Below are 27988 nucleotides of genomic sequence, written 5' to 3' on the forward strand. Positions count from 1 at the left end.
CGCACTTTGTTGGCCCATGTCCAGCTTCTATAAGGCGCAAAGCTCCCATGAATACATACTGTCAAAAGTCATATTTGAGGGCATTACACACTTCGCAAGAAAAAGCCAATATCTTTAAATATTTGGGCTGATTTTCTTTATAACTTTTTCCTTTTCTTGGAGAAAATGAAAAAAGGAGGTACCTATAGATATAAGTATCTGTACTGGATGCTTTGAAAATTAATTTTTTTTTTTAAATTCTGGAAGATCAATCTATACCTTCTTTTCGGCTATATATTATCTACAAAAAACCTAAAAGCCACATGAATTTCTTGGTAGTTTTATGAAACTTTTTAAATGCAATATTTATATTTTACAATTATTATCTTACCTTTGGATTGAATTATTCATATTATTTCCAGTATCACTGTTTTTCTCAGCCTTGTGGAAGAAAACCAAAGAAGGTAAATGGAAGGGGCTGATTTTTTTTGGTTTGTTTGTTGTTTTTTTTTTGTGATAAAAGAAGCTGATCACTTGTTAACCATTTAATCTCAGGATGAACTTGCAGTAAAAGGTTATGGGAATTCTAGAGTAAAGACCTCAATGTACTGTCAATTCCATGGATATCAGTGATGCCACTGTAAGATACTATAGACAAATGTCAAATAGTGCTGGAGGGCACATACACAAATATATCTTGTTTATTAAGCCACTCTGTCTTTAAGGAGAATTTTGCTTCTAGAAAAAAAATATGCTCAAGTCAGCAAGGCAACAGGGTTGTCACCGTCCCGAGCACAACATTACAGCCACCTTCACTGCAGCTTTCACTTATAAGATGTCGCCATGCATTTCCACCCATCAGACAACGACCAGATCTCATCTTCATAGTGTCATGGGCTTCCTGCAGTCAAAGATAACAGTGTGACAGTAGGTCTAATGAGTTGACTCAAGGGCTATGGAGATGATAGATAGGATGGAGCAGTGCTCAATTGCCACCTTTCATCACAGTCCTATGAAGCAACTTGCCTTTGTTGTAACAGCTGCCATTACATCTTTGACCTCACAAGCTTTTAACATCTGTGAATCTGCTGCTTTTGTTGAGAGACCAACATCCACCTCCATCATGGTTTCCTTGTGCTGTGTATCTAAAGTGGAGAGATCAACATCATGGGACTAAACAAATGCGACTGGACATTAGGGAGTACTCTGTTACTGGGAAGATGTCACAGCACTGGAACAGATTGCTGAAACAAATGTGCAATCTCCACAATTGGAGGTTTTCATGATTTGTCTGGATGAAGCCAGAAATGCTAATTTTGCATTGGTTCAGGTCATGTTTTGAGTGGGAGACAGGGCAATATGGCCTCCTGAGGCCATCTACCATATTTCTATGGTTCTGTGAAATGTCCCATAAGCGCCCCATAAGTAGCCAACACCTCCTTTTTCCACCCTCTTATTTGTACCAGAATTGGAGCTACTGAAGCACTGATCACATGTTGTCCATCCAAACCTCACAAAGCTGGGCTAATGCTTTCAAGCAAAGAACAGCGATCTCGTTGAATTGCTGTGTCCTTTTAGATTTCAGTGACGATCTTTTCCTTTCCCAGTGCTGTGGTGACTTCACTTCAGTGAGGATGTACAACTGCTTTCTTCTTGCTGCAGATTTGCTTGTTTAGGAAAAAAAATATATTGAACTTCACTGTTAGTTCAGTCCCCTTCCCACTGTCCCTTATACCTGCGTATGAGATGAGAATGGAAAATAAAATGACTGTGAGGCTTGCAGAAAGAAGGTAGCTGCAACAGCAAGCCGGAAGAATATACATTTAAACTGAGTTGAAAGAGTAGTTATCAGTGCCTTTTTGTCACACTGAAGAGGATGTAGTTCTGCAGAAACCTGCCCTGACCCCACTGATTATGTATTTTTTATGGACTGCTAATGAACTGAAAGTACATATAAATTTACAGATGACATGAAGCAGAAAAATGTGTAAGCACTCCGGAGGACAGGTTCAAAACTAAAATTAATCTTGACAAACTGAAAAAAATAGTCTGAAATCTGAAAGGTAGAATTTCATGAAGAGGAGAGAGCAAAGTGGTCCATTCAGGGAGACATTAAATGAATGAATCCAAAATGGGAAATGATGTAGCAGGTAGCAATATTACAGGATATAAAGGATCAGTAAGAAAATAAAAGTCAACTGTGTGAATCTGCAGGGTAAAAGAGACAACTCTAGATCCTTATTAACAGGGGAGTTATGTATAAGACACAGGAAGTAATTATTCTGCTCTATTTGGCCACAGCTGGAATAGTGGGTTCAGTTGTGGTCTTTACACACTGAAGAAACGTAAAATCATTGGAGCTTACAAGAGGGATAAGAGACTTAGAAAACATGATTTAGGAGGAAAGAATTGGGTTTGTTGCAGGAGTCTCTGATTATGCAAACGATTGCTGTAGGGATGGTGATGATTCACCGTACAGTTTGCCGTGTCTCCACCAAACAGCTACTGAAGAAGATTTGAGAAGATCTGATTCCTCGCCAACACAGATGGATGGACTGCATGATATCTTTAGATATCCCTCTTCTACCCTTCTAGAGTACAATGAGTCGGACACAACCGTAGTATGTTCTAAGGAGTTATCTTGTTAATCCTCTCTGAAATCCCTTAGCCGGTTTTGTGGATAATTGTGTGAGATCAGTGTGAATGAAGCAATTAAAACTGAGGGCCTGAGGGCAAAGAAATATTGCCAGAAAGCCCTGCTCAGATCGATGCTACTGGCTCTATTTAAATCCTTCTCCATTTGATACCTCACACCAACATGGTGCATCAGCCCCAGGACATATTTTATATTTCTGGGAATTGCATAATTTAGACTGTCTAACTCCTTTCCCCTCACCCAAGTACTCACCACGTGCTCTGGTACTCCTCCTGCAGAATTCTTTTGCAGATCCTAAAGTGGCCTCAGAAAAAGGGCACGTTCTTGTCAAAAGGTTTCCACGTTGGTTGAATAAGAGTTTGTTGCTGAGTAGCCTTGGGAACGTGGCTTCCGTCAACTTCGAGACTGTATAAACATGTATCTCATTGTTCTAGTTCATCAACAATTAGTTATGATTTTGGAGGTAGCACAGAGAGCGAGAAACTGCCGGGGAAAAAAAAGCTCTTTACAGTGAAGATGTAATTTAAATACTTGCACAGACCTCATTGCTGTGGTATTTCAGCAACTCAGGGGGTTTACTATATTTTATACTTTCAGTACCTGTCTTTAAATTGCCCCAGCTCGTGAGGGAGGAAAGCATTATATCTTTTTGCAGACTGGAATTTGGGTTGGAAAATTGAGCAATGTACATGACTCAGAAAATGATTGTGAATCTCCCCAGCTGCTATATTCGGCTAGGGTACACTACCCTGCCAGTGCCTACTGGTGATGAATATTCCTTCCATTGTATTGTGTAATTCCGGCCCCGCATAAAGTTTCTTTCTTGACCTATTCTGTACTTACATGGGGCATTCTCTGGGGGTGTTGATGGCTGCACATAGCATCTGAATGACGTTATTATGTACCAGATAATGAAGCCAAAATTGTTCTCAAGCTTTTTCAATTTTTTTGATTGATATGACTACATTTTAAATACCAAGAGGCAACAGTCTAATTCCAGAACCCTTCTGCTCATTGTTTATATGTTAATTTTCTCACTGCGAAGCCCATACACCTTAATGCAAGATGAAGATTTCAAGTGACTTGCTCTCAACAGAAAAGACGAAGCCAAATGCATTTCCTCCTTCTTCAGGTGAGTTTCAGGGATCAAAGCATTACCAATTCCCTGGCAGATTTGCACCCTGGTGATTAGTGCTGGTCTTTACTTTGGCCACTTCTCCTGGGTTGCCCATTAGTTCAAGGATGTTCCAAACACGCCAGTGAATAGGGTCCTCAGCTCTTACTTCTGCTTGCGGTAGTGGCTGATCTTGTCCGGCATATGAAGGGAGGCAAACTTAGGACATCTTTTCTACCTCTTCTTCTTCAGGGTGAGCATTAAAGCACCCCAGGAAATTACCGAGTGCCTTTCTAGATCAGAGAGCTTGGGTTGCTGATGGGAGCAGCCATAAAGGCGACCTGGTTATAAGGAGGAAAATACTGACAAAGAAAATGCTTGCCAGGCTGGAAACTGCTAGTCTGAGAACTAGACCTGTGCAAGCATACTTGAGAAGTGCAGCTGGCACCTTTGAAATGCAGCCCGGTGCCTAAAATACAGGGATATTCTGAGATACTTTTGATAAGTGCAAAACCAAGAAACCATAACAGCAACTTATCATCTGAAAACATGAAAATTAGACTGGAAAAGAGGGAAAAGACCCTGAAGAAGTAGGAATTGGCAACTGCTAGCTATTGGCTATTCTAGCTGAAATAACAGGAAAACCATCTGCAAAAACAAAAATTGGTCTGCGAGAACAGAAAGCATCGTTGTCTATTGGCTGGCCCAGGTGAAAAATAGAAATTAGCGGCATGTATTGGCTGCTCCATGTGCTGGTATCCTACACCCCTTATATCCCTGTGATACAAATTTGACTTGCTTTCTACCCAAAATGGAGCCTTTTCCTCTGAGAACTCCCCCTGCATGAACGTTTCTATGAGGCCTCCTGGACAAGTTGGACCATTGGTGGGAACATCTGGCTGACTACAAGCTCTGTGATGTGGATCATTTTTGAAGTGAGACTGTCCATCATCGATTTTGAGGTCCTGCTCCTGGTAGCAGTTTGATGTGTGCTGTACTGGTACTATTTTGTCTAATATATAGGGGCATACGTGTAAATAATGATAACTGTATCTGCTGCTTTACCAGTGATAATTTCCTAGTAACTTGTAATATTTAAATATAGACTATCTGCTACTATTGATTGCTGTTTCTATTGAAAAACATATATATTTTTATATATATAATCCTGCTTTTCTGGTACTGAATTTGCAATAGCTTTATATACATATATTTGCCTTATTAATCATAAGTAGACTTTACTGCTGGTAATTTGCAGTAATCTCTAATAAAGACTTAGCAAATAAAGCTTCTGTGTCCTTGGATATTATGAAATCATGCAAACCCAGTGTCACAGTAACCCTTTAAGTCATGATAGTTGCTTAAATGCAGACCTCCAGCATTTACTACCAATACTAGCAGGTTTATAATTTTACCTTTCTTACATTACTGTCTAATGTGCATGAGAAAACTATGACTGCCAGCAGTGGAAGAAGAAAAACATCCTGAGATTACGGAGTACAGCTTGGCTACTGTACCTCCCAGTGGCTGCAACTCTCCTGATGAATGTGGTCATTTGCAGTACGATGCTGTGTAGCCATTACAGGAGAATTGGCTCCCAAGGTGGAATCTGAGGGTAAAAAAAGTAGAATAAATGTAAGTTGAAGGAAGGAGGGAATTTGTGTGAAAATGCAAAGAGCTCTGGAAAAAAGCAAAGTACTGTAGCTTCAAAATAGGCATCAGCAGAGGAGAGGAAACTTAGGCAAACATGAGAGACAGGAGAAGGTAGCCATGAAGCAGAAGTCACTCAAAGACACGTGAGTGGGAAGAACAAGAAGCTTCAGACTAAAGTACCAGAAAGTAGGGTGGGCTGTTGTGCCCAAAGGCAGTAGGAGCATCACCGGGAAAATGGTCTCCTTCAGTCCTTTTTCTTGCTTGGGAACACAGTGGAAAAGCCTGATCCACTAGACCACACTCATTTCGTGGCTTGCAGCAATGCTGTTCAATTATTGGAAAGACCTGTCCTCCTGGATCTTCACATCTAGCTGAAGCGGAGGTTTGCATCAGCATTGCAGATCATGGCACACTGAGAACTTGTACTTCTCTAGAGCTGATGTCAAATAGCTGATTTCATTACTGTTACTTACGCACTGTAACTAGCTGTTCCATCAATAGAGACCAGCTTTTCTTCCTGCTCACTTTGGCTTCTTTCCCTGGCTGTAGTGACATATCTGCACACACTGTAGTTCATTATACCGCATGGGGGTGTTGATATAGTTTGGCAAATAGACTATTACAATTGAGTATTTGTGCCTGTTTTTTCAGAATTGCTGTCTCACCAACAGTGCAAAGGGCTTGTAAAAATAGAGGAAATTGATAAAACAGACTTTGATTCCAAAGTTGTTCTGTATGGATGAGAGGAGCCTAGCTATACAGGTCTCTTTAGTATGGGCACAGCTTTTCATTTACTCTTTCATGCATTCTAGTCCCAACAGCACGATAACCCTGTATGCCAGGACATATCCTGGGCTTTCCTCTTTTTCAGTGCAGTGTGGCTAGTCCCAGTGTGCCACCAAGGTGAACCAGAAACATCACAATCTCAGCATGCCAAAGCCCACCTTTCTTGCCATCAGACAGGTAGTGATACACTTTTCAATCAATCACACCAATCTCCTTTCACTGATGAGTGCTCATCTTCCTTCCTACCTTACTCACCGGTCTCATGCGTAACCTAAGCACTTCCTACAGTCCAGGCTAGTCCAGACAGAACAATATTTCCCCATGCTTTAAATGAGTTCACCTGGTAGGGCTCATAATAAGGAAAAACACACTGAGTTGCATGCACTGAGAGCCTTCAGCTGCTCTTTCTTTTTGGTGAAAGTAAGTCACCAAAACTAATGAAAAGTTGAACTGATTTCCCCTAGCTTCAGCTGACTTCACTTCATCCACAAATAGTGCTAAATCATTGGCAGAAATTGGTTTAAGTATTAGAATCTCTGGAGGGCAAAACTGTTTTGCAGTGTTGTCGTGCCATATTTGCGGGACAAGAGGTGGGAATGTACATGTTTATCACAGAAGAGCACTCATGGCTCCTCCTCTAGGTCTATAAGGTCCTGTCCCCTCACTCTCTTTCACGTGGCGCAGGACTTTATAGACACTATATACTCCAGCTTGTTAAGCCAGGAAAAAAGCTTCACAGCTCTTTCTCTCCAGAATCTGGTCTCCCTACACAGTTGTTGAGAAATGGTTGTTGGGGCACCAAAGCAAGGCACACAAAACAAAGATCTGAACATAACAACAACACCACCACCTTCTCGTCAGTCCTGTGCTGTCGGAGGCCACAGCTCTTCAGCCCTGGGGAAAAAATAGCTTAATATGTCTCTCTGGCTTAGATTTGAGAATAGGCAGCTATGTTTGGTATTGTCACTACAGCCATGGTTCTCAGTGCAGTCACTAAATGGTTGTTTCTAAAGGGCAAGCACAAATGTTCTCAAGTAAAGCTTTTAACGTCAAATTGTCTGGTCAAGTTTTTCTCTATGCACAGGGGAAGCTGATGGGGGAGACTAGGAGGAAATCGTTTTAAGGAGCCCATATTGAAATGCTAGCAGCACAGGTATTTGCAAAAACATCAGGTGCATAACTTGATTTTGTGCACAAATTATGTAATTTTTTGCATTCTCTCTCAGAGATTTCAATCATATACCTAAGTCCCACTTTAAAGTATTTGCATATGTATTTGTATTTAGAGGTAACCCTACCAAAGTGACAGGGAATATAAATGATGTTTTCAATTCTTATGCATTCCAGTTTCATTCAAATTGGACTTAGCTGCCTGCTCACAACTCAACAGCCACAAATTTTACACGCAGCTTAAAATTGTGTGATCTGAATTTGGCTTCTGCTTTTTTTTTTGCTCCTTGATTTTAAAAAACAACAACAACTCACAGAGTGATCATTGGACATATATCTACACTGATTATTAGGGTCAGCTTTGAAGTTATCTGCAAGGACTCTTAGGTACATATTAAACTTTTTACCCACTTTACAGATATGTACACAATACTCCTCATCAAAGTGGAGCTTTAATACGGTTTTATCGCAGATGCCTTTTCTCTCCTCTGGACAGGAACGGAACCAAGAGGGCGTTGGAAAGGCGATGCTGACAGACTCCTTGTGCTAAATGCTACCACAGGGAGATAAGTTCAACACACCTGCCACAGGATGGCATGGGCGTCAAGGATGGCCTATGGTCCGTCCTTCAGTACATTGACCGTCTGAGACCAGTCTGGATGGCTGATGATTATTGTGAGCCCACCTACAGGTCTCTGAGCCTGATCCTATTCTAACCCCAGGAAGGCAGAGAGGTTTTCCTTCTCTGGTTGGAATAGGATTGCTGGTGAGGGGAGGACATCTAAATAGACTTTGTGGGCACACAGGAGAGAGAAGCTTCTGTCCAAGGAAGGAGTTCTCCTTTCAGCCCTTGCAAAGGCTAAATGCCCAATAATAGAGGAAAATAAATGATGAGAGGAGAGTAGGGGGAGGATACGATCCTTAATGTGATTGTTTTTCCCTGGATGGCTCAGGTAGCTCCTATATCTGGGACATTAGGCGTATACTGCACTACCGTTTACACTGTAGTGACTTTTCTAAGGATGCTTTGCATCACTACTGTTCAGTAGTGAACCTTGATCAGCTAAGGTGAGCAGGAGTCGGGCTGTAGCCTAGTGCACAAACACAAAAACAAATAGGAAACCTATTCACTGCCAGTGTGATAGTTACTCACCTTAATATTAGACACAAATTCCTTGTACTTGTCTCATTAGGTAAAATAAATTTAAAACCATTTGTAATATGACAGCAAGAATAATGAATCAAATTATGCATAATTTTTAATTCAAATGACTGTTCTTGCATTTTGAAAAAAATAGGAAGTAAGGATTTAAAGAAAGTACCACAATGATGAATCACACCAGTTTGGGAAGTGATCACAAAAATTGAACCACAATTTGGTAAAAGATCTTCCCATATTTGTCTTTGTAAGATTTAATCACAAACAAGTGTTTTACATGGCCAGTCGTGTCACTTTCAAGGTGGAGAAGCCGAGTCACAGACAAGTGAGATTTGGGGTTTCAATGCGTAATTACTGGAGATGCCAAGGGAACTAGTGCCTAACTTTCTAAAGGTACAGATAAGACACGAGCTCGTGGAGTCAGCCCAGACACAGTGGTAGTGGTACTGTTTGGAGCTCAGACCCACTTGCTGTCTTTGGGCTAGCAAATGTGTCTAGCCCTTGAACAGCATGTGCAAGTTTGCGTATAGGAAATCCTCCGAGATTGCCTATAGAGCACAGGCATCAAATAGGATCAGCTGCAAACCCTTAGTTATCAAGTTGTGTGTGCCTTTTTGGTACCTCTGCAACTACACATCAACATATGGCATGGAAAGCCTTAACCATGCACACAGACTACTGAGCGTGGCTGAGTTTACCAAAGAGTATCACAGCTCCAAAACGGAAATTACTTGGAAAATGCTCTCCTGGATTCTCTCCAAATAATTAGACAAAATAATTGACATTTTTCAGGGAGCTTGTTCTGTTAATTTATTTCTAAGGGTGATAAACAATATTAGTATGATTGGATAAAAACTAAGAAATAGAGGAATTTAAGTATTGCAGAATCACAGAACAGCTGAGGTTGGAAGGCACCTGTGGAGATTGTTGAGTGCAACCCTCTGGTTAAAGAAGGGTGAGCTAGAACAGGTTGTTCATGACTGTCATGACTTGCTGTTTGAATACCTCCAAGGATGGAGACTTCACACCTTCTCAGCGCAGCCTATGCTGGTGTTCCACCACTCTCATGATCGAAAAGTTTTGTCCTATGTTAAAATCGAATTTTCCATGTTTCAGTTTGTGCCCATTGCCTCATGTTCAATGTGTGTTAACACTGGGAAGAGCCTGGGTCTGTCTTCTTCATTGATTCTCTCCCATCAGGTATTTATCCACATGGATAAGATTCCCTTAATCAAATTTCTGGCCATGCACTGGACTCAGTCCTGTATGTTCAAGCCTGTCTTGCACTGGGGATTCCAGGACCAGATCCAGCATTCCAGATGTGTCTCACCAGTGCTGAGTACGTAGTAGGTAACCATCTTAAAAATCAGGTTCATCAAAACATCTCTGCAGTTCACAAAGATAGGATACATTTTAATAAACATTAAACCCCCATATTTATAATTATAAATAATTAAATTTATTTTTGCAACATTATATGTTTGGAATAAATACTTTGAGGTTATTTATGTCAGAAGTAAATCTTATACTGAATACCATTATATTATTATCATGAAACTGAAAGGTCAATGTTGTATCGCCGACCTTTTTGCATAAACAGGAATTTAAATATAAGTCCACTTAAAATTTAGTACAAAAAGTTACCACTGGGAAAGGAAAGCAGAGCAAAAAGAAAGCAAAACTTCTACATGATTTCCTAAATGTTGTTAAATCTCTGAATGATATTTGTCTGAATCATGGTCAATCAATTTCACAGCAGATGGTCCCTGACAATTTACATCCTGTTACCAACAGTATCTCCAAAAACATTCAGTCTTCTGTATTCTACAAAATCTAGCACACAGAGATAGTTGCTACAAAATCCTTAGGTATCGTCTCTCTTTTGGCATGTATAACATTTTTGAGACCACAGGGCACGAATTTACAATGGAAGTTCATGATCTTTCTGTACTATGGAACAAACTAATTCCAGTAAGTGTTTGTCTACACTAAAGGACCATGATATACTGCAAGTAACATCATAAATAACAGAAAGCTGGGAAACTAGTGTCAAGACGGTTTCATTTTAGCCAGGAGTAGATCAATGTACTTAGCATTTTAATCTTGATCAAAAGACAAGACATCAGATTTTACTGGTTTTCACCAGGTCAGAAGAGTAGAGGGTTCTGATTATTGACCAGATAAAGGAGGTACGCTTCGTACCACTGTAAACCACAGGAAGATAGATAACTAATCTCCACATTAGAACTGAACACAGTTTTTCTGAGTATCTATACAGTATCAGGCAACTCACATCCTCAAGCAACACAGTCTACTCACGTAGCTGAGGAAGACTCAGGCATATTCCTAGTTAGCTTCCTGCTAACGAGAAGTTAAAGAGATCTCTCCAACATTATATGTCATTGTGGAGCTTAAAACAGAAGGTAGATAGGTAGGGACTGATAACTTAACCAAGAGATTCCCAAGCAGTGCCTGGAATTTTTCTAAGAGGGAGCCTTGCCTTACGGGTATAAAAACCTGATACTCACCTTTATCCTAAGGTAAAAGAGCAACCAGATGAAATGACCATGTGTAATGGGCATAATGGTGCTGATGTAAGTAACTGCAATTTCCTGGAAAGAAGCTACTAATCATATCTTGGAAATATTATGAGACATGAGACACTATAGCACACCCTTAATACTGAAAAGCCTTTCATACACACTTGTTCAGAAAAGGGCATTCAAAGGTAAATAAAAGCTATCTTAGACAAGTCTATTCATTGCCGGAGATCTAGTGTCATTCATATCCTTTAAGTAAACAAAATGAGAGATTATTAATCTTCAATTAAGCACTGCCAGATATATTATAATTATGTGGAAGAAATACCATACAAGATGAATTGTTAAACAGCTAATAGAAACAGTGGATAAAGAAAAATTATTTAATATAGAGTATTATGAAATTACAGATGGTTCAGTCAGTAATAATAGGCATGAGAAAGCAGAGATGGTCAGATGCTACCTAAAAGGACAAGCTTCTCTTACCCTCCCCAATAAAAGAAAGAGATCAAGCATAGGGCACAAACGTCTATGTGCATTTTGAATCATTATTTTCCAACATCTGTCTGTGTGTGGCATATTCAATTCATTGTACAAGAATTTTAGAAGTTCTATAAAAACAAGACATGAATATAAATCCCCAACTGTATACTCTGTAATCAAACTGCTCTGACTTGGAGCAATAGTGATATGATTTTGCCAATATTTCTTTGTCAGTGAGACATAGACAGATGTGCATTCAGCAAACAGCTGTGTCAGTGGCATGTAAGACTGCTCAGGATCTTTTCTGCAGCTGTTCACAACCCTCCTCCTGCTGCATTGCATCTGCCAGCAGAGCTGCTCCCAGCTCATCCCACTGGATTTAACAAAGGTCTGTACTTTTATTCTCTGCACATCGGACTCTTTTGGCATGTTGCTGTGGTTTAGCCCTAGCCAGCAACTAGGACTACCCCAGTAGGGTAGGGAGACGAGGGACAAAAGGAGGGGAAAGTAAAAAAACTTGTAGGTTGAGATAAAGACTCCTTAATAGAACAGTAGTGGAAAAGGAAAATAATAATGGTAAAAGAATATACAAAATAAAATGATACAACACAATTTGCTCTCACAACCCAGTGATGGTTTGCCCAGCCCATCCCGAGCAATGATCATGGATTCTTGTGCCTCAACCAACCCCCATTTATGTACTGAGCATGACGTCTATGGTATGGAATATTCTTTTGGCCAGCTTGTCCTGTCTATGCTCCCCCTCAGCTTCTATAAGAAGCTCAAAAAGTCCTTGACTAATGTAAACATCACTTAGCAACAACTAAAATAATGTGTTATCAACATTCTTTTCATAGTAAATCCAAACCAAAGAAAATTAACTCTATCCCAGCTGAAATATCCCTGCCAGCAATTCTGTTGTCACATATAAAGTATCAATGGGACAGGGAAGAGGTGAGAGGCAGATGAGGCAGGTACTTCAGACTTCACTAGACACAATTGCAACATAAGGAGATATCTGTCCAGCATGCCTTACCTGCCCTTTGTTGACAAGCCCTGAGCTTCATCTTTGCACAAGTGTGACAGCCCTTTGCCTGAGAGCAAGGAAAGACAATGAAATAGGTCACTTTATTGAGAACTGAGCTAAATAATCAAGGTAGTTATGAAGCCTTCTCTTCTCCATGAAAATAATACACTGAACAGAGATGGCCAACAGCTAGGATTTCTGTTCTGCAGAATACCCTGAGACTTTAGACAAGTATCTTGAAGAAAAATCACATAACTGAAGTTTTTCAATATCCCCAAGAAACACACACCCTGAAATGTTTAAGTTTTGTCAGGGTTTCTGTCTTTTCAAAGTATTTCCTAGGCCCCCAGTCAGCCTAGCAGATAGCAGATGGGCAGTCCAAGGAAGCCCTGAAGCAGTTTCAGCAGGGAGGCGGGGGGGAAGATGGATCCCAGGCCTTCATGTTGCTAAGGAGCTGGGGCTACTGGAAGCCATCAGGTTCCTCATCTTCATGGAGGTCCCTCCAGGCTCTGGGCATCGTAAGCCACCTTGACTAAAGTGGGGGGGTGTCCCCAGCAACCTCCTCACCTTAATTCACAGTGGTTCACACCCTGAGGGAAGTTCTCTGACCTAGTGTTGATGCTTAATTTGTAGATGACCACCTCAAAACAGCTTCCTTCTTCATAATTAAAGAGAGAAACAGCACATTGTGGTGTGATGCATCTCACCATAGCGTATGCAGACACACTGTAAGATTCTATGATTCTGTGTATTGTGCCCTAAAAGTGCCTGTTTCTCTCCGTTGACTGGAAGGAGAACCTAGAGCATTCAGACATATTAATCATGTAAGATGACTCACGCTACACATCTAGAAGAAGCTAAAATGTAGATGGGACAAATCTATTGTTGCATTAACACTCGATGAAGTAAAGATTTTTATTTTTTTTTCCTGAAACGAGGCAAAGAGCCTACTTCACTTCTCTCCCCAACCACCAGGCTCTAGAATAACATCTCGTTGCTTTCTTTGTGGCCTGTACAGCTGATATACTTTTCTGGTGTGTGACATAACTTCTGGGAGGTGAGTACACAGGCTGGGAACACAGGTTTTACTGTCACCAATAAGTGCTCTTTTTACTTCGGTATTCCATATACGAGGTTGCATAAAAATGCTCATAGACCACAGGAGGCCCTTAACATGGCCACAGGTCCCTTTGCAAGGGAGCTGATAGTCACCCCCTTAAGAGAGGCTAACACATCCCATTCTAGCTAGACTCTCATCGCTTTTTAAAGCTGCTCTAATTCATCCCTGCAGTTTGCAGAAAAACCTTTAAAATTCAGCAGGGAGAAAGCCCTCAGGCTAAAGAAGTACTTCGTCCCATCAAATTCTGTTTCACTTTGGCTGAGTTATAAACTGTTAAAAACCACAAGCTCTCCACTAAAAATCAAAATCCTCAAGAAAAAAATATTGCTGGCAAAGTGCCAAAACAAGTTTAAAAAAAGAAGGAAGAGGATTTACACCTTGGTTTATTGCACTGCCAAGCAGCACCAGTGAGTTCTGGAAGATCCTAGAGAATGTCAGACTGAGCCGGCTCTGGTTGATCTGGCCATACTTCTTGCACCTATACACAGTCCCATCAGATTCTGGCACATAAAGCAAAATTTGCTCTGTCCAACAGGGTCAGGCACCTTCAACCAGCCTCTAAAGATATGGCATCGCACACCAGCTGTCCATCTCCTGTCTGGGATGACAGTCTTCTCTGGCCAACAGTCAATGCAGCAACTGGAGTGCTGGACCACTGGGCCAGCAAGGCTGTAAGTCCCACATGATAACCTGCTCCTGAGGAGGAGATTACTAAGGTTATAGAGACAAAGATTTACTTCAAGCTTTTTCCTTAAAAGAAAAAAGTTAAATTTATAACTGCCTGAATAATCTTGGTTCTCTGATTAATTCTCCATATCCATCATGATACAGTCTACTTCTATTCCTCTGTGCTATTTTCTCCCCTGTTGTGATCCGATTCATCCCACACAGTGTAACGATATTCCTTGCAGAGGGGAGAGAATGGTGGTTGCACATGCAACCATTACACGATTTTTCCTTCATTTTTGTGGCCATGTAATGCTGATCAGGTTTTTTCCCACATATGACATATGTGAAATATTGATAAACTGATGTAGATTTGATAACTATTCTTTTTTACTTTCTGACCTTTTTTCTAAATTCCTGTTTGTGATGATGCCACAGAGCTATTTTGTTTAATTTAGTTTTGTCTATAAACTTAATTTCGGTCAGAAAACCTATTGTGTGATTTAATAAATACCCCTATCACCATAAAAATGTTATTATTACTACATTTTTCTCTCTACTAGCAGACGTAGAATTGTTGCGGCTATCTTAGGTGATGAGCTAACAGAATTTATATCATGAGATCACTCCCCTCTCTCAGATTTTACTGATGGAAATTTTTACCTGACAAAAATAGTTGCTTTAAAAAAAAAAAAAAATCACCCATCACATTTAGGGCTTATAATTCCCTGCCTTTGTTCCTAAGTATGTCTTTTTTAAACACCTTCACCAGCTTCACTGCTTATAATCAAATATTTGCAGGCAGTAAAGTTTTCTGTTAGTCAGCACATACACAAGTTGAAAACATTTATCTCCCCTAATTTTCTCTCCCAAGTATCAGGCATTTTGACAGTGATGTTGCAGGGGCTCAGACACTGCTGGGTCCTGATGAACGATCAATCTGAGCTGTATAATTTGGTTTCAGAGCATACAGAAATCTGAATTAATCTACAGCTGATTACCACTGCAACAGGCTGCAACTGTTAAAAATGTAAAGGCAGATACAAGATTATTACAGCCAATTTAAGACGGTTAGTGAGCCGTTATTTTATGAGAATTTTTTTCCCCTGTTGTTTCTTATTTGAGTGAAAGGAAGACTGAATCAATCAGCAATGAAACCTGGCCAGACCAAGTCAGAGTCATGTAACTATTGATTAAATACTGGTTTCAAAATAGAATTCAGCATCGTAAAATGTATCTTTTTAATGAAAATAACCACAGAGCCTCCAAAATGGAAATCTGTGTCTTTCTAATACTGCTCTGAAATACACACTTGAAATTAAAAAGTCATAGACAAGACTTCATGTTTGAGAACCTTTAGGACATTGTATGGCATTTAGATGTATATCATCCCTTCACTTACAGCTCAGGTAGATTCTAGAAAGGTCAATGAATGGTTATATAAAAGATCAACAGTTGCCCTACGTAGATTCTAGAACATTTTATTGCAAAGATTCAGTACGTAGTGTGTGCAAGGTAGAGCTTTGAACCTGGGAATAAGTCCTCTTACTTGTAGAAACTAGAGGTCCTTGGCAGATGTCTTACAAGAAATCTCTGGATGTTTTCATCCAACTTCTTCAGCTTATGAGGAGAGAAGGACTCCCATCGCGTCAGGCTCTGTACACTGGGTGTCAGACCGTCCTTTGCTGATGAGGAACTTGGAGCTAGGAAAAGAGATGGGCTCCCTTCACGTTCAACATCAAAGCAAAGCGTTTCAGAGAGAACTGGGATGGAAGGTGTCATGAAGAATAAAAGAGTTGGAAACTGCCTCAGGATCTTGCTGGCAAATCAAGAAACCTGTCAAAGAGTTGGGAAGAGCTGAAGGAAATGTTGCACCACAGGGACTTTGTACAACTGGAGCGGAACTATTTTTGCCTGCAGACGGCTCTCATTCCCCCAAGCCGCACTGGTGTCTAAGGGGAGGGCCTGTGGACAGGATCTCAGGCATCGGTTTACATCAACAGAGCACACTTAAAACCAAAGGATGTAAAATTTCCTCATAAATTGTTTACAAAAATTATTCCACCTGCCATAGCAATGCAAAGGCAAAGAACCACAGCTGGGATTACACTACACATGGTACATTTTAAAATCTGAAGCGGACTTTACCCAAAATGTTTATCAAAGCAGAGCTAACTACTGGCTATATCACAAGAAGTGTTTATTAGCCCAGCACTTTGTGGGCTGGAGTGAATGATTATATCCAAGTGGCAATCTACGTGTAATTGATTTAGAAGTAGTTGATATGTACATCTGCATGTGGCTGATGATAGAGTAGAGATCATGACAATAGCATTTTATTAACAAATCAAGACACAGTCCTTAAGATGAAACAGAGGAACGAGCATTCCTGGAATGAGTACAGAAATGACTTTTCATGGTTCAGTAGAGAAAGCAATAGTTCCCATAAGACTTACTGTACTTTACAGAGACACGTTTTTCCTCAATTGCTTGGAAGCATATAAATAATCATCATAATTCCTAACGTGAGACAAAAAAAAAATCCTTTGAAACATTTCTTCCTAAAAAAAAAAAAAAAAGAAAAAGACCACTACAGCACTTTACCATACATTACACATGATTTTTTAATGCAAATCACTCTAGTTTGACAGCAAAATGAATAGTATTATTCCAAGATTTCCAATAGCTAAAATGTTTTCTCTTCTTAAGACAACAGCTTCAGGCATCATTCACAAAATATTAAGTTCCCTTTCAATTGAGAGAGACTTTAAAAATCAATGTAGAAAGTGACAAACTTTTTTTCTGTAGCCACTGATGATGCAAACCATGGAGACACAAAAAAGTTTTTGATAAACTGATACTGCTTGGTGAATAAACCATTATTTTCAAGACACCAATAAAGCTGTAAGAAATATTTGAAAATGTAAAGTGTGTACTATGGTCAATTTGCGTGAATTTGGCAATGCATCATTTGTGACAACACATCACTGCAATGCTAATGGTGACTTTGGGATACGCCTTTCTACCCACAGATAAATGGAGAGGGATAATGAATAGCTGCTTCTTGCTAATTGTCTTTGTCTAGGTAATACAGCAAAGCATTCCAAAGTTAAATCAACAGATAAACTTGGGGGCTGCATAGTAATAATTTTGATAATTTTTCTGTATCTTCCAGGTTTCAAAATTACTGAAGATCCTAAATTCTGTCAGTCTGAAGCCAGGGGGTAGGGTAGCCTGCATCATGGCTCTTTCCACGTCGCGTGATTGAAAGATTCTTGAAATGCTTTTCTGTTATGAGAAGTTCCTACAGAATGATTGAGCAATCCCCACTGAAACTTTGAATTTCTTTAAAATGATAAATTTTGGAGAGATGGAGATATTTTTAGAGACTTTTATTCCTCTAATAAGTGGAAGACTTTTTACAACCCTCTCAAAATTAGTTTGTTGGTCAAGAATGCCATTCTTACATAAAAGCATGACATGACAAAGCAGGTAAGAGTGGACATTATTCAGAGACATAATATTCATATGAATTTGTTTGAATTGAGGAACAGCAATAATTTAATTTGATCTAGCTCCCTTTAAAAAAAAAAAATAGATTCACTTTTTAAGGAAATCGTAAGCATTACTGAAATGTTGAAACCTGACAAAAGGCTAAATCACAAAACATGTATGTATAAAAATTTTGTGTACTGAGCAATTCAATAGCTATTTATGCTTATTTCAGGAGTTTTATATTAGGAAATAGGTAATATTCTACCTTAAAACCTTGGTTATTTCAGTTTATTAAACCATATGGATTAAGAATCATTACTATGTCCAGTCTTAACTCACATGCAACCCTGGAAATAGTATTTTCTTCATTAAAAAAGACTGAGAAAATTGCAGAATCCTGCTAAGATATGTGAAAAATACATGACTAGCTAAAGGAAAATAGTATTTCTGTAAGGTTTCTTTAAATAATAAATTACCCTTGTTTTTCATGCCATCTCTCCTTATTTCCCTCAAAGGTGGTAGTTGGTATATACTGGAACCCTGCATAATTGTTATTGAAAGGACAGAGAGTAAAGAAATGGTGTTTATCTATCACACCTGCCCTCAAATCCCCAGGACTAGGCAGATAATACCCAACAGCAGTCTGGTTGAGTTGAAGTTTTCAACAAGCGCAACAAGGCCAAGGATGGTGACCAAATAAAAGTGTTCTACTCTGTGCCCATCTGTGCCATCCTGTGTAATTCCCTAACCTCCAAAAACCATTACTCAAGTTTGTTTGTATCTGAAGTTGTTTACTGAGACCCTCAAATCCTATTTCATTTGTTTAGCCCTCTGATAGGATTTCTGCATTCGCAATATCAAACGGAACTTGACACTATTGCTTCTATTTTCCTTAAAGGAAAACCCACTCTCTTATCATCCGGGTTTCTCTGCATCCCTGCCAGTCCTACTTATTTTTTTCTCTCTTTTCAAAAGCTGAGGTGTAAATCTAAGTTTTGCAAGCAATAGCAATTCCTTGCTTGATTTAAAGATTTAAGTGTGCGCAGGCAAATTGAGTAGAGGCATCTACCTGTCGTTCAGTTTAGTGGCCAGCCCAGCCCAAACCACAACAGATATATTCTTGTAAATACAACAGATAGTGACATGTGTGTAGAGTCCTAAATATGTAAAATTTAAGTAAGCTGGGACTGTGGATATGATATGGAGGATAGAGATGAAGGACCAGGATTGCCGAGGTCATCAAGTGGTGGAGATGTTGGCTTTTTGGAACAGATCACTGTACTGAAACGTCTCAGCCACTGCCCCCATGAGACCTAACTTATCAGTGTGAACCTCCCAGTGTGCCTCTTCCTTTCATAGTACTGATCAGATGAATCGAATTCAAATGAACGAATCAAGGTTGAGGCTGAAAAAGACTAAAGACAATGGTTAGTAGAGCAGGGTAACAAACTGGTGAGAGGACTCCAAAGTGATGGATAGCGATGCAACAGATCTGTGTTGCTGTATATATAATCAGCTTTATTTGTTATAGAGAGAATATTTTTATTGTGCAAGACTACTCATGCCCATAACATTCCCTTTCTCTCAGTATGTTCTCAGGGAACCTTTGTTTGCAGGCAATTACTGCTTTTATATTAGATCTACTAGAAGGGAGGTAGGCCTAACTGAGGGTGATGTTGTAGTAGTGGTGCCTACTATTTAATACTACTTAGTATTAAAGTAGTATTAAGGCCTTGATAAATATGCAGTGGAGGACCTGCAACCCTAGTGGCTGGCAGTCCTGTTCCTGGGGCAGAAATGAAGGAACTGCTGGTGTATCCATGTGTGAGCTGTACTACTTTGCTGCCTAGCTCAGCACTTTGCACTAGTTCACAGGGCTGAAGAATCGCTGTGCTTCAGGAGCCAATCTACAAGAAGAGTAGGTTTTTCTGGAAGTAGGAAGTCCTTAAATCTGAATCTGAAAGCACAGACCTATGAAAGCCTTTAGCAGTTACCATAAGCCTCTCTCACCTAGCAAGTGTTCTGACCACTAGGTATGTACATCTGCTCTCTTCTAGAAAGAATGCCAGTCTGCGGGTGTGGGTCCAAAGAAACTCCTGCTGGGCCAAGCACTTTCCAAATCAGGCAGGGTTTGAGGGAATCTAAAGTTTAAACGTAACTACCTTCAGACCCATTCCTTTTTTTTTGGTGATGTCTGCTGTTTCCTTGCTCCCATTCCCAAGTTCTGACCCAATGCACGGGAAACAGGACAAGTGATCTAGATGCAATTCAGCTGGGGGAGCACCATCGTGCAGTGCCAGTATACTCCAACAGGGTAGTTCTAGATGAAGTTACCAGATCTCAAGAGCTGGTGAACTAAGCACAGAAGACTTTCCCTGCCTGAAAAGGATCTGAAAATATTATGCTAAGTGAGGCACTGAAAAAATGAGGACAACAAGAAAATCTTGTATGGGCACAAGTAAATGACACAGAACTGCTGTTTTTGTTCACTAGGACTTCAATTAATTGCCTCTATGCAACCATTTATTATCACTTAAAATAGTCTGGTATATCCAAGGTATCCACATAGGACTGGTAGATAGGGCATCAGATCTGCAGCTGGAGATAAGCCAAGATATCCTAGGGCATCCTTACTGGCAGTTGACCTATGTGTGGGCTGCTTCTTCGAGTCCCTGGTCAGTATAGTCAGTGGAGACTACAGGGAAATTCAGCTGACCAAACATAGGTGTCTGTTAGGGAGAGACGATTAGGTTTTCAGATCATATCGACTACAAGGATGGAGCACAAAGGTAGCGTAGGATGGGGCACATGTTAAACACCCAAATGTAGGTACCTACATTCTCAAGCTACATGCCACACCAGGAGGTCCAGCCAAGCATCTCATCACTAGCACAGCTGCTGTCGTATTTGTTGGGCTCTGACAGATACTATTCTTGAGAAACCATGAGTTTGCACTTGTTGACCACCTACCACTCACTCATGATCACACATAGCTTAAGCTGTACCTAGGCTAGGTGTCCCAGTTTTGATGGGGTTGTTTCAATAAGCTAGTTTCTTTCTGGTTCTTAGATATCCATTTCATAAAGCTGTCTATCCTACTCTTTTTCATTATTACCGTCAGTAACTTGTTCACTAAGATGCCAGTTTCTCAATTAGAAATACTGTCTCTACAGTCAACAATTTTTTGAAGAAAACCTATTTATTTATTTCTCTCTGAAAGCATCCTCGTTAGCTTTTCATTGCATATGGGGAAAAAGAGGAGCTTTTAAGTTGTCAGATTCCATACAAGGTACCGACAGCTAATGGAGTGTGAAATGTGCAGGCACAAAAGCAAACTATTGTTAATAGAAAATGGCTCCTAAACACGCGTGCTTATTTTGCTAGCACTTGGTTGGGAAAAATGTGCATTCATTTTAACTAGCTGTGCACAAAATCACCTGTTTCTGTGCAATAATCTTTTAATCATTGTTTACACCAATTGAGCTTTATAGTTGCCAGTAACACTATCGTATTATTACCATAGACACTATAATGGCCACGCAGCTGCAGCAAGAAGAGGAGAAAGGAGCAACTTCTGTTGTAGGAAATTGAGTAAAAACAAAGAATAGGATAACTTTCATTCATTCTCTCCTCTCTCCCTCCTCCTTCTGCCTCTCACACACGTTAGCACACTCCTTGTATATATACATAAGCATACAAGTATATATTTCTCAGGAATAAAAATAAATAAAAGAAAGGACCTGACCTTGGATTTCAAATTTTAGTTCCTCCTAAGGTGTTAGCAAATGTCTTTCATCTAACAGCAATACTCCAGTGCTGACTGCTCAGGACAGAGTCCAGAGCTGTGCGTTGGGTCCTGGGAGAACGTCCAAAGTGGTGTGGGGAGGCTTTTCTGCCTGCCTCTCTGCAAATACCACTGATTCTAGCAAAACTGGCAAGAAAAGCAAGTAGCACCCTTTAATCGTCCTTTATGAGAGGCTTAACTTGATGACAGCCTCATGGTAGCAGGGTTTCCATCACACTTTACCTTTTCTGGTACTCCTCCTCTTCTTTTAGCTGGGCTTTAGTTAGTGAGACCCCTGACAGACAGCAACTTCATCATCCAAATCCTTGACAGAGCAAGCTCCCCAGGAAGAATTCAGGTATATGCACGGAGGAAAGTCATTAAGAACTGAGATTTCAAAGCTCTCTTACTTCATATATGCAGTGAAGACTTTTCTATTTGCAGTTGGGTTCCCCCCCACCCCCCCAGAAAAACTAGAAGGAAAATGAGAAATTCATTCCCAAAAACTGACAGTAAAGATATCTCGGACTTACCCAGGTACCTAGAGAGGCAGAGAGCAGGTCTGTGACTTCACTTCAAGTTAAGGACTGATTCTGTTTAACACACATTTTCTTGTATAGCCATGTTTTGGAAAAAACAATACCTCCCAGGCCTTGGGATGTATGTCACTGTCTGTGTATGCTTCATTTGAATTTAAAGAGTTGTTTCCTTTAAAGATCCTAGTTGGTTGTACCCCTTAATGATAATCTGGGAAACGATGCTCAGCTGAAGATCAATTAAGAGGTAAGACAAAGGACAACAGACAGTCAAGAAAGCAATGGTGTAGGCCAACAGCCTGTAGCTGATGTGAGAAACCCAGTTATTATCCAACATCAACATCAACAGCAACGTTACTATTCTCAACCTCACCCTCAAAAGGAAAACAAAGAGAAGAGTACCTGCCATAGCATGATTTACCATTCCCTAAACAAGACAGTAGAGGAGGAAAAAAAGGAATGTAAAAGTTGGCAGAGGAAAAGCAGCTGCTGAGGTAAGCGCTACCAGCCTCAAAGGAAAAAACGAAAAAATTATAAAAGTGATCAGCACAAAGAACCTGTGATACCTGGAACAGAGCGCTGAATACACGCACAGCCTGTGGCTCTCTACCCATGTACCCCTTGGCACCTTTTGTACCCCAAGTACCTTCTGCTCCTTGGACAACAGAGTGGTCAGGTGACATTAAAAAGGACTATATATCACTGCTTAGTTTTGTACAATTTTGTTTGTTCCCAGTAAGTTTCTCCATTAGACTTGTACCATCCTTACCTTCCCTGCCAACTGATTGCTTGCTGTCTGGGTTTATCCCTTCAGCTACAGCGGTGGCAGTGAAGCAGAGGGACTAGGAGAGGAATGGCTTATGTGATGGAAGAGTTTCTTTCTAAAAGGAAAAGTTGTAGGTGAGAAAATAGTAATAGTAAGACAGTGTTCAGGCAGTGGAGTGTAGTTTTAAGTGCAAATTAAAGCTCAGAAGAAAGTGTAACTCTGAAAGTGGGCTTGATGCTAGGCTTGACGCCAATTAAATAGAAATGCAGCCTGAAACTCTCTGCAGAAGAAACAACAGTTCCACAGCTCTGTCACAGAAGTCTGTTTCCTTCACTGGAAGATGCCTTTCTCATTAAAAAAGTCACATAGTCTTGTTCTTGTCTCAAAATAACTCAGAATTTTCTTCCTTTGGTCATGACTGTTCAGTTCCTTGTCATGGCAGGAAACCGAGTTAAACTGATGAGTCGCAGTTCTAGTTTTCTGGAATCAGTTTGAGGTTCATGCAAGATCATCAAGGAGAAAGACACAGAGCTCCATATGGGAGACAGGGTATTAGCATTGACTCTGTATGTGATATCCCCTCTTCCCCACACCTATCCCAAAATAGCACAGAAACAAGGCAAGAACACTGCCAGTACCTACTACTGTTGAACTGACGACTTTGATTTTTCAAGTAATTTACAGATGATTGAAATGCTGTTAACAGCTCCAAAATCCAGTCTCCAAAATCATCGCTGCCGCTTTTGACCGTACGTGTCCTAAATATAACTTGTTTTCTTCTATGAGAAGTATGATTAGGAGACTTGGTGAGCCTTATATTTTTAAAATTGACTCCAGAATTATTTCCCTCTGTTTGCTGCTTTGCAGCTTTTCAAGTTTCCTGTGGCATGAATCCCCATTCCCAGGCTAGGGATTTTGTTATAGCTTTGCCTTTTAAGATCCTGACTGGAGGTTGCACGAGGATAGATAGCCATGTAGACTAGGGAGCAGCTTGTAACCAGACCACTTGTTGGTTGGTACCTCTAGGCTGTACCTCTGCTAGCTGTCACTGTCTCTGCTAACAGAGGAAAGACATTACAGAAAAAGAAAAAAAAAATGCATCTGAAGGTTATAGTAGATTAGAAGCTGAATGTGAGGCAAGAACATGCTGCTGCAAGAAACTTTAATGCAATTGTGGGATGTACAAACAGAGGTTTCCTAAGTGGCAAAGAATGTAATTTTTCTCTCCGCTCAGGACTATTGAGAACCTGTGTGGAATACGAAAATGTAAAAATAATGGGAAAATCCCAGAAGAGAGTAACACTGTTTCTGAGAGCTTTAGAAAACAGACTGATGAGAAAAGGTTGTCAAGAATTTTCTTTCTTCCATCTAGAATAAAGAGACTTGAAGAAGGACATGACAACATACCTTTCAATAATGAAAATGCTATTAAAAGAGAAACAGGGGCTCAAATGTTTTCCGTATCTACCAGGTGTCTTCCAATATAAACAGAGTTTTCATAAAGAGGACTGAAATCAACGGTTTAATTTTGCACCAGGTGTGGAACAGGAAGCTCTCTGCCACAAGAGATAAATAATCCAAATATAAGGAAAATAAAAACTTCTAAAGGTAGTGATATGTAGAAAGATGGATCTTAGAAATACTTGGCACTTTTAACATGGCTACAAGCAATGCCAAGGACATCCACTTATCCTTCCCCAGAGAAGGGAGATATCTAAAAGGAATTCTTCAAGTGCCTTCCAGGATTAATAATTTCCGTAACTAGTAAACTCATAAATATGCACACAGAAATCCTATACAGTCTACTTCCAGAGTCTCCCTCCAAGCTGACCCAACACGGAAACAGCACTTCAATGCAAAATAATGTTACTGTCATCACCAGAGGCTCCTAGAGAGATTTCATTCATCAAATATCTGTTGGTATTAGCTGCCAAGTAGACAGCTGTCCTAGTAGTGAAGTCCTCCCTTTCATGGTTCCTCTCCTGTTATTGGTAATGTTTCCTGCTAGTCTAGTACAGATTGTCTATAATCACTGTTCTCCCTCCATTTCTGCTTATAGCAATTTGCTGTCTTCATAGAATTCAAGCACCTTTTGTTTTATTTTATACTGTATATAATATAAATATACGATCACTATAAGCCATATGTTAAGCTGATTTTTACAATGGAACAGCTGTCTTGGATTTAGTGGGATGGCTAAAAGAGCTCTCAAGAGCACTTGCTCTAAAATCACTGGAGCAGATTTGTATTCCTCTGACAGAGTCCCCAGCGAAGGCTCAGCAAGCACATGCCTACGCATGATGTGATACGACCCAGGCGTTAAGAGGAGAGCGGGATGGACATCTGAACAGCAAGGTGCTGTTTCGGCTGCTGAGGCTTTACTGAAATGAAATGCTTTTTAAGCAGGAGGTGTTGATTGCTGCTTCAGTCCCAGCCTAGATTTTAACAAAAGGTGGGCCACAAAATTGTGTCACATGCACGGTGTTTTCTCTGCCTTAGCCTTCTGACTGAAAATAAGATGAAATGGAAAAATATTGTGTAATGTGCTCCTAATGCTTTATCCTGTCAAACCGTGGTACCCAAGCTCAGCTGAGATCTGCAGTCATCATCTTGAAACCCCTTATCACCTATAGTGTTCGCATACAAATTATATTCCCTCCAAAGTCCCATAAATCCTAATTAGCTTTAACTCTGATGCCTTAGAGTCTCTGATTAAGGAGATCATGGTATCTCAGTTTGCAGCAGGATCCCTCAAGAGTACAGTACTGCATTTGAAGCATAGTGTGATACAAAATTAATAACCTACAAGCATCACATTCAGAACTGATATCTTTAATTAATAAAATGCCTGTTGTTCCAATTGGAAGTTCATAATAAAGAATAGGACAGATAAAAGGACAACATTTACAAGAGGAGACTGCCAATTTAGCAATGCCGTTCTTGTAACTGCCTCTAAGAAATATTCATATCACAGATGTATTTTATACCAGTGTCATTTACCAGAGAGCAATTTGGGAGCTTGCACCTGAACTACACCCTTACTGGTTTGTAACTGGAAGAGTGCTGAAGGGCTTGTTGCCTGTGTGAAATGTTGCCTGCAACCTGGGAGCCCACTTTCCCTTGGGTTATTGTTTTGTCTTCCTATATCGAATTATTCCTTAAAGGACACAAAAGCCAGCTGCTTCTCACACTCTGCGATTCTTTTCTTTGAAGTTCTTCCCTTCTGTTCTAGGCTTGTCCTTTATACACCCAGCCCTTACGGCATGGCTATCAATTTGCTTTTTATTTCCTGCCCACAAACCCACATTCCTTGTTCCTTTTTTGCACATATGCAGGCTTACTCTGTTCTTCAGATATGCTTTTTGAGTGCTACCTTGGAAATTCGATTTGAGCTTCCCTGACTTAACCCCAGTTTTACTTCACTCACTGACCGCATATTCCCAAACAGTTTTTGCAGCATTACAGTGCCCTGCCTATCTTCCTACCTCAAAGAGAGACCTATCTGGTGTCAGCAAGAATAGCATCTATTTCCACTAATGTACCGTAAAGCGAGACTTCTTGCCACATCTGCCTGCGCTGAGGCAAACACTTCAGAATGATTCTGTCTTCTTGCAGACATGTGGAGTGCCATATACACAAATAATGATGCGTAACAAGCAAAGCTGGTTTTAAAAATTTTCTTCCTATAGGAAATGTTGACCAAAAATTTAAGAGCAAATATAGTTGCTTGTTAAAAGCAAAACCTGTAATATTTGAATTCCTTGCCATCACCTTCCTCACTCAGTTGTTTTCCTTCCCTCCTTCTCTCTTTCCTCCTACTGGAAAGAAGTAGCGAAAAGACTGAATAGGAAGAATGGGAGAATTCCTCAAATTTTCCTCCTTCTAAAGAGTCTCATTTTCTGTTTTATTCCTCTCCCTTCCTCTCTCTTTCACAAGCACACTTTTTAAATAGAAAGCAAGAAAGTAAAAGAAACTCTGAAATCTCCTGAAACATTTCCTTTTCTTTTTAATCTTTCCTCTCCCCACTGGGAAGGGGAATAAACCACCAAGATGCATATTGGGGGTTATTAAGGGGTCTTCCACGTTTTCAAGGCAATCTATTCAAAAGCCTTCCCAAAGTAAAGCAGTTCATCGATTTCTGATCATGGATGTCTGCAAGGTGACAAGATAAAACAAAATTATTTTCTCTTAGGTCTCAGTGAGCAACTTGAGATCTTAAGTTATACCTAAAGTTTTCCTTTGACTTTGCTGCTGGTTAAAGCATCTTCCACGTCCAAAGGTGACAGAGAAACGGCAGCTGTGGGCAGTTTAATTACTGCTGAGTTTGCAGTAATGTCTTCTGCAGAAATCCCCCTGCCTTACATATTCGTGCAGCTTTTACCCTCTGCCTGTCTCTCTTCTCAAATTCAATTTGCCCTCAGCTCTTTGCAGCACGACACATCTCCCCGAGGAGTTCGCCTCCGTATTTCAGAGGGATATTTGGCTTCCCTACATGCACAGAAATTGCACCTGCTCTGCTGAATCAGAAGATGCTCACATCTGTGTGTGAGACTGGATTTGCTGTGCATTCAGTGGTTGCACTATGAAAGCTTCCGAAGCCATGGAAGAGTGAGGGTCAACAAAGAGTCCATCTGCAGAAGAGCAAGGCAGAAATTTAACCCCAGTGACCCAGTGACCGCAGGTGGCTAACGCAGCCACCTGCTTGTGGCCACATCACAAAGCAGGGAATGGCCTGTCGACATGGCCACACACAGTCCCTGATGCCCTTTTCCCTGCATCTCTGCCCGTTGCTCACAATACCAGACAAGCGTACAATGAAGACTGGGAGCACAAAAGCCCAAAATGAATAAAATGAAATGAACAAACCCAAAATGAGCTCTGGCTATTTTATGTTCCCCATTGACTGCAGCATCTTTAGTGTTCGGTGATGCAGGTGTTGGACACAACACGTAGTGCGGTGGATGACAGAGGGAGGTTGGCGCTGCCAGGCTGAAGGCAGTTTGAGGTCACGTCTTCACTTTTCCCCTGGGCTTCCCGCAGAATGACATCTGCCA

General features: G+C 40.4%; 1 long non-coding RNA gene across 1 annotated transcript; it reads right to left on the minus strand.

Moving 5' to 3' along the window:
- Positions 1-637: 637 nt before the first annotated feature.
- Positions 638-27983, minus strand: LOC134518827 (uncharacterized). The gene is made up of 5 exons (XR_010072071.1): positions 27801-27983; positions 9523-9903; positions 5267-5358; positions 2888-3118; positions 638-1646 (listed from the first exon to the last, which is right to left on the minus strand). It is a non-coding gene; the product is annotated as an uncharacterized LOC134518827 (long non-coding RNA).
- Positions 27984-27988: the final 5 nt, after the last annotated feature.

This window comes from Chroicocephalus ridibundus, chromosome 1, assembly GCF_963924245.1.
Source record: "Chroicocephalus ridibundus chromosome 1, bChrRid1.1, whole genome shotgun sequence".
NCBI lineage: Eukaryota > Metazoa > Chordata > Aves > Charadriiformes > Laridae > Chroicocephalus > Chroicocephalus ridibundus.